Source organism: Oryctolagus cuniculus, chromosome 13, assembly GCF_051225735.1.
Source record: "Oryctolagus cuniculus isolate XC-2025 breed Fujian yellow rabbit chromosome 13, ASM5122573v1, whole genome shotgun sequence".
Lineage (NCBI taxonomy): Eukaryota > Metazoa > Chordata > Mammalia > Lagomorpha > Leporidae > Oryctolagus > Oryctolagus cuniculus.
Window position 1 is genome coordinate 1,383,344 of NC_142879.1, and position 12,613 is coordinate 1,395,956.

Below are 12,613 nucleotides of genomic sequence, written 5' to 3' on the forward strand. Positions count from 1 at the left end.
CTGGCCTGGAAGAGGGGCAACCAGGACTAGAACCCGGCGCCCATATGGGATGGCGGCATCACAGGCGGAGGATTACCCAAGTGAGCCACGGTGCCAGCCCCCCACAATTTCACTTTTTAAAGCAGTTAATTTACTTGAGACACAGAGAGAGCAAAGCTCCCATCTCCTGGTTCTCTCCCTGGATGCCTGCGACAGCCAGAGCTGGGCCGGGCTGAAGCCGGGGGCCAGGAACTCCACCCGCGCCTCCGGAGTGGCCGGCAGGAGTCAGTCCCTTGAGCTGATTCCCAGTTTCAGCCACGGTTCTTTGTTAGACAACACGCCAACATTAGCGGAGACGACAGGACAGCGTGGGTCCTCTGTGCCACGTTTGCAAATGTTCTGTGACTCTAAAGTGGACTCCAAATGAAACTCTAAATGCAGTGTCTGAGACTGTGCACACTGGCTGCATCTGAACCGAAGTGCGGTTCCGGCAGCTCTGGGCTCCCAGGGTCCCAGACAAGGCGCTGGCCCGTTCCGCACCTGCGGAGGTTCCTACTCTCTCGCTTGCTGTGTCCCCAGCCTGAGGGCAGGGCTCAAGAGCGCCTTTGGGCCTCTTTGTAAGGGTGCTCCTCCCATTCCCGAGAATCTGCTGCCACCTAAGATTACCACGGTCGGTGGGGAAGGGCAGTAGGGAGCAAGGATTTGAACAGAGGACTTCAGGGGGAGACAAACCTCCAGGGGGCAGCAGTAAGCGTGGGAAACGCGTTTGCCCTCGGGAGGAACAATTCTTTCTTTCTTTTTTTTTTTTGACAGGCAGAGTGGACAGTGAGAGAGAGAGACAGAGAGAAAGGTCTTCCTTTGCCGTTGGTTCACCCTCCAATGGCCGCTGTGGCCAGCGCACTGTGCTGATCCGAAGGCAGGAGCCAGGTACTTATCCTGGTCTCCCATGGGGTGCAGGGCCCAAGCACTTGGGCCATCCTCCACTGTACTCCTGGGCCACAGCAGAGAGCTGGCCTGGAAGAGGGGCAACCGGGACAGAATTGGGCACCCTGACCCGGACTAGAACCTGGTGTGCCGGTGCCGCAATGCGGAGGATTAGCCTAGTGAGCCGCGGTGCCAGTCAAGGGAGGAACAATTCTTGACAGGAGACTGGGCTGACCGTTTTTGATCAGCGTCACATTGAGTAGCAGGGGGAGGAGTGGAGATTGGGGAGGGAGCAGTGGAGACCGGAGGCAGTGGAGACTGGAGGGGTGGAGACTGGGGGTGGCAGTGGAGACTGGGGGCAGGGGCCAGTGGAGACTGGGGGGTGGAGACTGGGGGCAGGGGCCAGTGGAGACTGGGGGGGTGGAGACTGGGGCCAGGGGCCAGTGGACACTGGTTTCCCGAGTGCTCCCATGTCGGGGGACTGAGTCTGCACCTGTGGCTCTCAGGGGTGGGCTGGGCAACCTGCACTGCTCCCAATTACTGTGCAGGACCCAAGCCCCCAGCCCACTGCCCGAGCCTGTGTTTGAGGCTGTTTAAAAATCTGTGGCCCGGGAGGCCAGGATCAAACCAACGGCGAAACCAGAAGTCCTGAAAACGGGGCCGGTGAGGATACTATGGCCAACGTGGACCCTCCCCTGGCCCCAGCGCCTGGGCCATCACCGGCTCCCTGCGCAGCCAGCAAGCTGCTGGGAAGGCAGAGGCGGCTTCGCGGGGTGGCCTGACGGCGAGCCAGTGCCTCGTCCTCCGTTAGGGCGCTGTCTCCCCTGCCGCCGTCCGGGGCTTCGTAGCCTCACCCTGGCTGAGCTCCTGCCCGCACAGGGGCGCTTGCGAGGCCCCCGGAACATGGCTCTGTTTAGGGTTTCTGCTCCCACCTGCCTCCCAGAAGCAGCTAAGAGGACTTCTTCCCCGACAACTGCGCCACCCCGGACCTGCGTTCTCTCCAGGGCACCTGCTCCTCTTCGCCGTGAAGTCACGATGCCAAATTGCCAAGCACAATCATTTCCATGGCAACCGGATGTGGTCCTCTCCAGGGAGTGCTGATTTCGCTCTGACCAGCGTCAGAGCAGGAGGCCGGGGGACCCGAGCTGACACTTCTCATCCTTTCTCCAATTCAGATTCTCTGAAGAATTCCTACCTTGGGCTCCGTAATCCGACACCCAGGCTGGGTGTGTGTTTCATGCAGTTTGCCTGTGAAGTGCCTGCTCAGCAAATAATTAAACCTGCAAGCCAAAAATAATGAGTCACACAAACCTACACACACACACACACACACATGCGCACACACACACACTCACATACACACATGCACACACATGCACATGTACACACACGCTCACGCACATGTGCACACACGTGCACACACACGCACGCACACACGCACACACACGGGCTAGCTGGAAGGTGTGATGACTCCCACAAGCCCTTGTGGTGCTGACAGAAGAAACGAGAGCCGAGAATCCACTTCAAAGACACGAAGGCTCAGCCTGAGAAATGCGCTCCGAAGCCGTGCCGACAAGTGGAGGCCACGCGCCCCAGTTTCCGCTTGCTCGAGGCAGACACAGCAGGGTCCTCCACGGGAGCCCGGCCACCTGGCCAGAGGAAGGCAGGTGCACAGCGCTGGGGACCCGCACCCGGCTGCTCCGCTTCCATGGCGCGCAGCTAAATCGCAGTCTTTGGAACAACTCTCGCCCACCATTCGCAGTGCCCCAGCTGCCCAGAGGTCATCGCCCGCCGTTGACAAGGGAGCCGGTCAGCGAGGCATCAGAGGACAATGCCTGATGGGTGCATGGACAGAGCGGCCTGCAGGACAGACGACAGGGACTGCCACGGGGGGAACGTGCTGGCAAGCATCTGGCCAGCCACGTCATACATAGCCACACACAAGGCACTTCCAAGGTTCATTCACGGAAAGCCCCAAACCGGAGATCCGTGGATGGTGTTTTATGGTGCTGTCCTGCAATGCAGGACGGGCCCGTCAGCGGGAGGCGTCCCCTGGAGGAGCCACCCTTGGCCCCTTCTGCGTTCCAGCTTCCGGATGGAAGGTGGGAGAGCAGACGCGTGTGTGTTTGAATGGAGATGAGAAATTCCCCGCCCTGTGCACAGATGGGGACGAGGAGGACGGGCAGGGAGTGAGGGGCAGGCGGGGCAGGGGCGGGAGGGGAAGGAGGACTTGGCTGTGCCCTGGGGTGGGTGTGAGGTGTGGCTCTGGCTCTCCGCGGCCTTGGAGATGTCGGCCGCGGCTTGTTGCTCCGCAGCCCTCTTGCACGTGGGTGTGGAGTCTCTGGAGTGAGACGGTGCCCTGATGGGCGCGGACGCTGGGGGGCGCCCTGCTCTGCTCTGACAGACACCCATGTCTTCCGCTCCCTGGATAGGAACAGGAAGTGGGGCCACCATTGCTGCTGCCTCCCACCCCTACGGGTTATACTGGCCAGAGCCGCCCACCCCCAAATCATGCAACAGTCGGCAGTGGTGCTGGCCAGAGGCAGGTGGCGCTCCATGGCGGGGGACTGCAGTGAGATTTGATGTCAGCTCTAAAGGTTGTAGGAACTTAAAGGAGTGAAACAGCAAAGGGCATGCGAGGATGCTGTGATGGGGGCCGGCGCTGTGGCGTAGCCGGTAAAGCCATCACCTGCGACACCAGTAACCCATATGGGCACTGGTTCAAGTCCTGGCTGCTCCACCTCTGACCCAGCCCCCTGCTATTGGCCTGGGAGAGCAGCAGAGGTTGGACCAAGTTCTTGGATCCCTGAACCCCTGTGGGAGACCCAGGTGAAGCTCCTGGCTGCTGGCTTCAGACTGGCCCAGCCTTGGACATTGCGGCCATTTCTCTCTGTCTCGCCCTCTCTCTGTAACTCTGCCTTTCAAATAAATACATAAATCTTAGGGAGGGCAAAGGCTAAGACCTAGACGCTGTTTCCAAGGCCTGAGAGGAGACAAGACAGGACCACAGAGCACCACGGCCTCGTGGCCAGCAAGGTGTGGCCGCCAGGCCTGCTCAGTCTGGCGCCGAGCCCTGGGTCTTGCTCCACAGGCTGCAGCTGCTGCCTGGACACAACGCTCAGGACACCTGACTCGTGGCCATTTCTGAAGTCATCAACGTTTTCCGGCCACCGGGGTGGAGGGGAGAGGCGGGAGGGGCCGCGTGGGGCACCACAGGTTAAGCTGCAGCCCAGCACACCCGCATCCCGCACAGCACAGGTTTGAATCCCAGCTACTGTGCTTCGGACCCAGCTTCCTGGGGGACGTGCCTGGGAAGGCGATGGAAGATGGCCCGAGCGCTCGGGCCCCATCACCCACGTGGGAGGCCGGGGTGGAGCTCCTGGCTCTCAGCTTCGGCCTGGTCCAGACCTGGGGAGCGAAGAGTAGACGGAAGACCTCTCTCTCTCTCTCTCTCTCTCTCTCTTTTATTTGACAGGTAGAGTTATAGAAAGAGAGACAGAGAGAAAGGTCTTCCCTCTGTTGGTTCACTCCCCAGATGGCGCTGTGCCGATCGGAAGCCAGGATCCAGGTGCTTCCTCCTGGTCTCCCATGGGGTGCAGGGCCCAAGCACTTGGGCCATCCTCCACTGCCTTCGCGGGCCACAGCAGAGAGCTGGCCTGGAAGAAGAGCAACCGGGACTAGAACCTGCACCCATATGGGATGCCAGCGCTGCAGGTGGAGGATTAACCAAGTGAGCCACGGCGCCGGCCCCAGATCTCTCTCTCCTCTCTCCTCCCTCCTCCCTCCTCTCTCCTCTCTCCTCTCTCTCCTCTCTCCCCTCTCTCTCTCCTCTCTCTCCTCTCTCTCTCTCCTCTCTCTCCTCTCTCTCTCTCCTCTCTCTCCTCTCTCCCCTCTCTCTCTCCTCTCTCTCCCCTCTCTCCTCTCTCTCTCTCCTCTCTCTCCTCTCTCTCTCTCCTCTCTCCTCTCTCCTCTCTCTCTCCCCACCTTTTATGTTGCTCTGATCTTCAAGTAAATGAATAAATGAATACATCTTTAAAAATAAAGGCAGGTGAGGGGTGGGTGATTCCCCGGTGCTCCCCGAGATCAGCTCATAGGATGCACTGTGATAACAGTCTGGGGAGAAGTGGGGGCACTGCAAGGTTTCTCCCCCTTGAATAAGTACACACGTGCTTGTTACAGACCCAGCACGAGAAAAGTGCGTCTGCTACTGCCACTCGAGTTGTTTGGTCGTGGAGCACGGCAGCACGTGGCCGCGTGCCAGGACCTCTCCGTGGGTGAATGCTGGGTGGGTGGTGTCTACGAAACCGTTGCCAACAGGTCCGTCGTTGTACTGAGCACTCAAGGCGCGTGGGCCTGTGTCCCGCCTGCAGGGGACACTGTACACTGGGGCTTGCTCCCCAACAGCCGGCCGGGGTCTGTTTGACAGCCTCTTCTCTTCTCCGAGCGCTTCACGCCTTCCTGACGCCTGCTACTTCCCGGGCACTCTGACTGGTGCACTCCTGGGCGGGAGCTTCCTGCTGCTGGGTCTACACCCGCGAGGGTTCCAGCTCCCTCCTGCCGAGCCAGCCGCATTCCTCAGGAGAGCTTTCTGCAAATCAGCCCACGCTAAGTGTCCAGGTGAGCCGGCTGAGGATTTGCAAGGCAGCAGGGCGTCCTGCAGATGCCAGGAAGGCCGGGTGGGGTTTCCAGAACCAGGGCGAGCCACTGGGAGGAAGCCTGTGCGGCGCGGGCAGGAGGGGCTCTCCGGAAGGGGCGAGTCTGGCCGCGCGGCATAGTCCTGCCCAGGGCCACAGCTGCCGGAGAGCTCCACCAGCCCCAGAGCTGTGTGGGGGCCCCTGCTCACATGCAGTGAGGGAAGACATGGCTGTCTGCCTGGCTGTGCTTCTGCCTCTCATTTATGGGAGGAGGTGACAGGCAAAGTAAAAGTCACAACACAGCACAGCAAGCGAAGCAGATTTCTCCCCCTCCATCCCTCAGGGCACCCAGGTCCAGTCCGGCAAACGCCCTACACACACACGCACACGTGTTTTCTTTTGCACACACCTCGTAGGCACACCATGCACACACGCGTGTTTTCTTTTGCATGTATGCACACGCGTGTTTTTGCACACACGTACACACACCTTGCAGACACACACCGTGCACACACACGTGTTTTCTTTTGCATGCACGCACACATGTGTTTTGCACACGTACACACACCTTGCAGACACACACCATGCACACACACGCACGTGCACACGTGCTTCTTCTGCCCACGGATGTTGGCAGAGCGACACGCTCCCCTCCGTGGAATCGTTCCACCTGCCAGCGTCTCCCAGGCCCCCGCTTCAGTCCAGCAGAGCCGGCCGCTCGGTCCTAACAATCGCGGGCTGTGCTGGAACGCCTGTGTGTTCATTTCACTCTATCGAGAGACGTGCGAGGGTGTGTGTGGCACACGCATGCGTGCGTGCACATGTAGAGCTGCCAGTATTTCGTGCTATCGCAGTGTTGCATTGAGTGGACTCGCTGGACAGGGCCTGCGTTTCGTGCTATCGCAGTGTTGCATTGAGTGGACTCGCTGGACAGGGCCTGCGTTTCGTGCCATCGCAGTGTTGCATTGAGTGGCCTCGCTGGACAGGGCCTGCGTTTCGTGCCATCGCAGTGTTGCATTGAGTGGACTCGCTGGACAGGGCTTGCGTTTCGTGCCATCGCAGTGTTGCATTGAGTGGACTCGCTGGACAGGGCTTGCGTTTCGTGCCATCGCAGTGTTGCATTGAGTGGCCTCGCTGGACAGGGCCTGCGTTTCGTGCCATCGCAGTGTTGCATTGAGTGGCCTCGCTGGACAGGGCCTGCGTTTCGTGCCATCGCAGTGTTGCATTGAGTGGCCTCGCTGGACAGGGCCTGCGTTTCGTGCCATCGCAGTGTTGCATTGAGTGGCCTCGCTGGACAGGGCCTGCGTTTCGTGCCATCGCAGTGTTGCATTGAGTGGCCTCGCTGGACAGGGCCTGCGTTTCGTGCCATCGCAGTGTTGCATTGAGTGGACTCGCTGGACAGGGCCTGCGTTTCGTGCCATCGCAGTGTTGCATTGAGTGGACTCGCTGGACAAGGGCCTGCGTTTCGTGCCATCGCAGTGTTGCATTGAGTGGCCTCGCTGGACAGGGCCTGCGAGCGGCGGGCGAGTCCGGGATGTGCATTTCTGCTTTCAAAGACGTCTCCGGCTGTAACTCCTCCTCGCAGCCGCCAGGCACGAGCTCCCTGGACCTGCACGGCCCAGCCCGTGCTGCAGCACATGGCCTCCGTGAGCCTGGCGGGTGGAAAGTGCAACACGGGACCCAAAGCTGGCTGAGGGACGTTACGGCGACCGTGTGCATCACGCGATCCCGGCCCACAGAGCGTCAGCCGACAGGCAGAGAACGAAGAGTCAGTTAGCCCTAGGTCACCCAGTGCAGCCTCAGGGGGGCGCAGGCCAAGGCTCCTGGGCCTCGCTCGCACAGCTCCACCACCCGGCACGCTGGGGAGAGTGAGCCCGGCCCCTCGAGGGTCTCCCGGCCCCGGGCCTCTGTCATTTCTGCCATTCCATGGACCAGGGCGCCACCCACCCGCTGTGCCTGCTGTTTACAGATGGGAGCCATTTCTCTTCTTAGACCAGGAGAGAAGGAGCCCCTGGCTGCCCCATTCCTGGCCCACGTCGGCCCCCGGCCCCGTTCCTGGCCCACGTCGGCCCCCGGCCCGTTCCTGGCCCACGTCGGCCCCCGGCCCCGTTCCTGGCCCACGTCGGCCCCCGGCCCCGTTCCTGGCCCACGTCGGCCCCCGGCCCCACACCCAGGACCTGAAATTCAGCTCGTGCCACTCAACCCCGCAAATGTCTCAGCTCCTGGCCTGGCACCCACCTTGCTCCATCAGTCACCACGGAGGCCACCCCCGCCTCCCGCCTGGCGACCCAGGCCCCAGGGAGAAACTGATCCCCTCACTGCCCCGTCACCCGTTTCCTTCCTAACATGGAAACGCAGCGTAAACTCAGACGTCCGCTGGGCTCTCGCTGGCTGAGTAAATTCAGCCTGGATTGCAGCCCTGAGGGCCAGCGCTGGGCGTGGCAGGCAGAGCCGCCACCCACGTCTCACTGCTGCTGTGGCCGCTGCAAACCGGGCCTTCCCACTGCTACACACGTGTGCGCATGTCCGTTCCTGCTGTTACACATGTGTGCAGATGTCCATCCCCCACTGCTACACACGTGTGTGGATGTTCACCCCCGCTGTTACACACGTGTGCAGATGTCCATCCCCCACTGCTACACACGTGCGTAGATTCTGTTCCCACTGTTACACACGTGTGTGGATGTCCATCCCCTACTGTTACACACGTGCATGGATTCCGTTCCCACTGTTACACACGTGTGTGGATTCCGTGCCCCGCTGTTACACACGTGTGTGGATGGCCACCCCCGCTGTTACACACGTGTGTGGATGTCCACCCCCGCCTGTTACACACGTGTGTGGATTCCGTTCCCCGCTGTTACACACGTGTGTGGGTTCCGTTCCCCGCTGTTACACACGTGTGTGGATGGCCACCCCCGCTGTTACACACGTGTGTGGATGTCCACCCCCGCCTGTTACACACGTGTGTGGATTCCGTTCCCCGCTGTTACACACGTGTGTGGGTTCCGTTCCCCGCTGTTACACACGTGTGTGGATTCCGTTCCCCGCTGTTACACACGTGTGTGGATTCCGTTCCCCGCTGTTACACACGTGTGTGGGTTCTGTTACCCGCTGTTACACACGTGTGTGGGTTCCGTTCCCCGCTGTTACACACGTGTGTGGATGTCCACCCCCCGCTGTTACACACGTGTGTGGATGTCCACCCCCTGCTGTTACACACGTGTGTGGATGTCCACCCCCGCTGTTACACACGTGTGTGGATTCCATTCCCTGCTTTACACACGTGTGTGGCTGTCCACCCCCGCTGTTACACACGTGTGTGGATTCTGTTCCCGCTGTTACACACGTGTGTGGATGTCCACCCCCCGCTGTTACACACGTGTGTGGATGTCCACCCCCCCGCTGTTACACACGTGTGTGGATGTCCACCCCCGCTGTTACACACGTGTGTGGATTCCATTCCCTGCTTTACACACGTGTGTGGCTGTCCACCCCCGCTGTTACACACGTGTGTGGATTCCGTTCCCCGCAGACACAGAGCTGCTGTGGAGACGCACACTGATGGTGCCTTTCACAGCATTGCTGGGCGCTGCTTTCTTCTTTGTCCTCACTGAGCCTCTCGGGTTTCTGGCTCAGATCGTTTGTGGGAGGGAGCGGCGCATGGTGCCGCGGGGCACGCTGCTGTGGGGTCGCCTGCCTCCTGTGCGGGCGCTGGCTCGAGTCCCGGCCGCTCCCTGCTGGGGCCCGGGAGTGCAGTGGAGGATGGCCCGAGTGCTTGGGCCCTGCCATCCCTGTCAGAGACCCAGATGCAGCTCCTGGCTCCTGGCTTCAGCCTGGCCCAGCTCTGGCCATTGCACCCCTGGGGAATGAACCGGACTCTCAAAATAAATAAATAAGGGGCCGGCGCCGTGGCTCACTAGGCTAACCCTCCACCTGTGGTGCCGGCATCCCATATGGGCACCAGGTTCTAGTCCCAGTTGCCCCTCTTCCAGGCCAGCTCTCTGCTGTGGCCAGGGAGTGCAGTGGAGGATGGCCCAAGTCCTTGGGCCCTGCACCCGCATGGGAGACCAGGAGGAAGCACCTGGCTCCTGGCTTCGGATCGGCACAGAGTGCTGGCCGTAGCAGTCATTTGGGGAGTGAACCGATGGAAGGAAGACCTTTCTCTCTGTCTCTCTCTCTCACTGTCTATAACTCTACCTAATAAATAATAAAATTTAAAAATAAATAAATAAGTAAATAAATAAATAAATCTTTTTTAAAAAAAGCGTATTGTCCACAAATATTTTTCTGTTTTTTCTTGCTAACCATTAAGTATCATTTTTTTCTTATATTAGATACGAGGAGTAGATCTTGGAGTATAATGTTTTGTCTTTTATTGATTTATTTGAAGGAGACAGAGTGATTTATCTTGAAATGGCCACCATGGCCGGGGCTGGCTGATCTGAAGCCAGGAGCCAGGAGCTTCTTCTGGATCTCCCCCGTGGGTACAGGGACCCAAGGACTTGGGCCATCTTCTGCTATCCCAGGCCATAGCAGAGAGCTGGGTTGGAAGTGGAGCAGCCGGGACTCAAGCTGGTGCCTGCATAGGGTGCTGGCACTGCAGGCGGCAGCTTCACCTGCTACGCCACAGCGCCAGCCCAGTCTAGTGTTTAATTGTGGAGGTCACAGCAGGCTTCCGTGTTCCTGGCTCTCACAGGAGTGCTTCTTCTGTTTGCCACAGACTCTGCACACACACCCACGCCAGTTCACACTCCTGGTGAGCGCCGAGATTCGGCTGGAAGTCGTGCTCCTGGGCCCTGTGATGCGTTGTTTGCCTCCGCCAGCATCAGTGCTGGATCTTTTATTTATTTTTTTTTTTAAGATTTTTACTTATTTATTTATCTGAAAGTCAGAGTTACACAGAGAGAGGAGAGGCAGAGAGAGGTAGAGAGGGAGAGAGAGAGAGAGAGAGGTCTTCCATCCGCTGTGGGGAGCAACCGAGACTAGACTAAATTACTGGAACTAAGACTAATTCTATGCATCTGATCTCCCACAATATGGCGCTGAGAGAGAGCAAACAACTTCCACGCAGCTGCCTCGCCAATTTGACTGATAAACTGCAGGACCTGCTCCTGCTCCTGATTGGAGGAGAGCAGTGTACTTGGCGTGTGGGTAGCAGAGTTGGGATTGGTGGAAGAGGACTATAAAGGAGGAGAGAGACAACATGCACCAGGAACATCTAAGGGGAACATCCGGATAACATCTGAGCAGCCCCCGAGAGAGCCGGCCGGCGGTGTGCCGCCCCTCCGCAGAGGCGGGGGTGGGGGTGGGGGCCGGCAGCTAACCCGGGACGGCGTCGTTCCTCCGTGAGTGAGGGTACGGCAGCTAACCCGGGAAAGGGCCAGGCAAAAAGAACAGCACAGGGTCCAGTGTTGTTCCTCCACAAATGGGGGAGCGACAATCCGCTGGTTCACTCCTCAATTGTCCGCAACAGCCGGAGCTGAGCTGATCCGAAGCCAGGAGCCAGAAGCTTCCTCTGGGTCTCCCACATGGGTGCAGGGGCCCAAGGACTTGGGCCATCTTCTGCTGTCTTCCCAGGCCAAGGCAGAGAGCTGGATCGGAAGTGGAGCAGCTGGGTCTTGAACCACTGCCCGTATGAGATGCCGGCACTGCAGGCGGCCTTACCTGATACGCCACAGCGCCGACCCCTAAGTGCACAGCTCGTGTTCCCAACCTGATAATGAGGGAGACTCGGAGAGTTAAAGCGTAGCAACCGCTTTAAGTTTATAGTAAGCCTTGTGCTTCATGAATTATTTGTGTACTTTGCTGGATTTAATTCCCTAACTGCTTCACTTAGGAGTTTGTTGTCAGTGTTCAAAAGTGAGATTTATCTACCGTGTTGACTGTCAAGTTCTTGTCCTATTTTGGTATCAAAAGTACAGTCACTCAGAAAGTCGTCGGGTAGGAAGGAGGAGGAGGGGAAGAAGCGGCAGGGAGGACTGGAGCCCACTCCCCTGAAGTCGCCGTCTGACGCGGACCGCACGCCCGGCCGCCAGCTGTGCTCCCAGCATTCCACCACGTGCACTGGCTTCCCCGGAGCAGCCACTGGACTCTCCCTTCGGATTCTGTCCGCAGAGGTGCCCTGGCCCATCACACCTCGCCACCTTGCTCAGCACTCCCCTCGGTCCCACGTCTGAATTCTCTTTTCCAGACGACAAGAACCTGCCCAGCCATCCCCGCGAACATCTGTGGCGAGCCCGCAGGAGAAGAGGACCAGCGGCCAGTGCCGAGCAACCTGGCCCTGAGGGGCGCTCCACGCCAGCCCGCCTCTCCCTTCCTTGTCTTTGTGCTCGGCGGCAGCCAGAGCCTCCGTGCCGCTCCCAAGCAGGCACGGGTGGAGCAGTTAGGTGCTGCTGGGGTGCTCACTGCTATAGAGCGCCCGTAACGGGGTGAGCCGGGGGACAGGGTGAGCCGGGGGGGACGGGGTGAGCCGGGGGGACGGGGTGAGCCGGGGGACAGGGTGAGCCGGGGGGGACGGGGTGAGCCGGGGGGACGGGGTGAGCCGGGGGATGGGGTGAGCCGGGGGGATGGGGTGAGCCGGGGGACGGGGTGAGCCGGGGGGACGGGGTGAGCCGGGGGGACGGGGTGAGCTGGGGGGATGGGGTGAGCCGGGGGGACGGGGGAGGCAAAGAGCACCCGGTGCCTCCGCCAGCCGCAAGACAAATCCACATCTCAGGCACAGGAGGAACTGCACACCTGTCCAACCGCACGGCCAGCCGGGGGCAGTATTTCACGGAGACAGGCGTGCCACCCTCCTGTAGACCAGCGTCCTGGCCGTTCCCTGTTCTCTCACAGTCGATCTCTTGCTGCACCCACCAGGCACCGTCAGGAATACCCGGCAGGAGACGGGAGCTCGCTCACTCTCGCTCTCTCTTTCTCCTGCTCCTCTTTAAGTTCAATGCCCTTCCCCACCAATGTCAGGAAAGAAGGGGAAGTGCGGGGGCTGCAGCTGGCCACACAGGGCTCCCACCTGAGCCGGAGAGAGGCCCCAATCCATGAACCCTCTCCAAGCCGCTGGCCACTTTCGCCCTCTC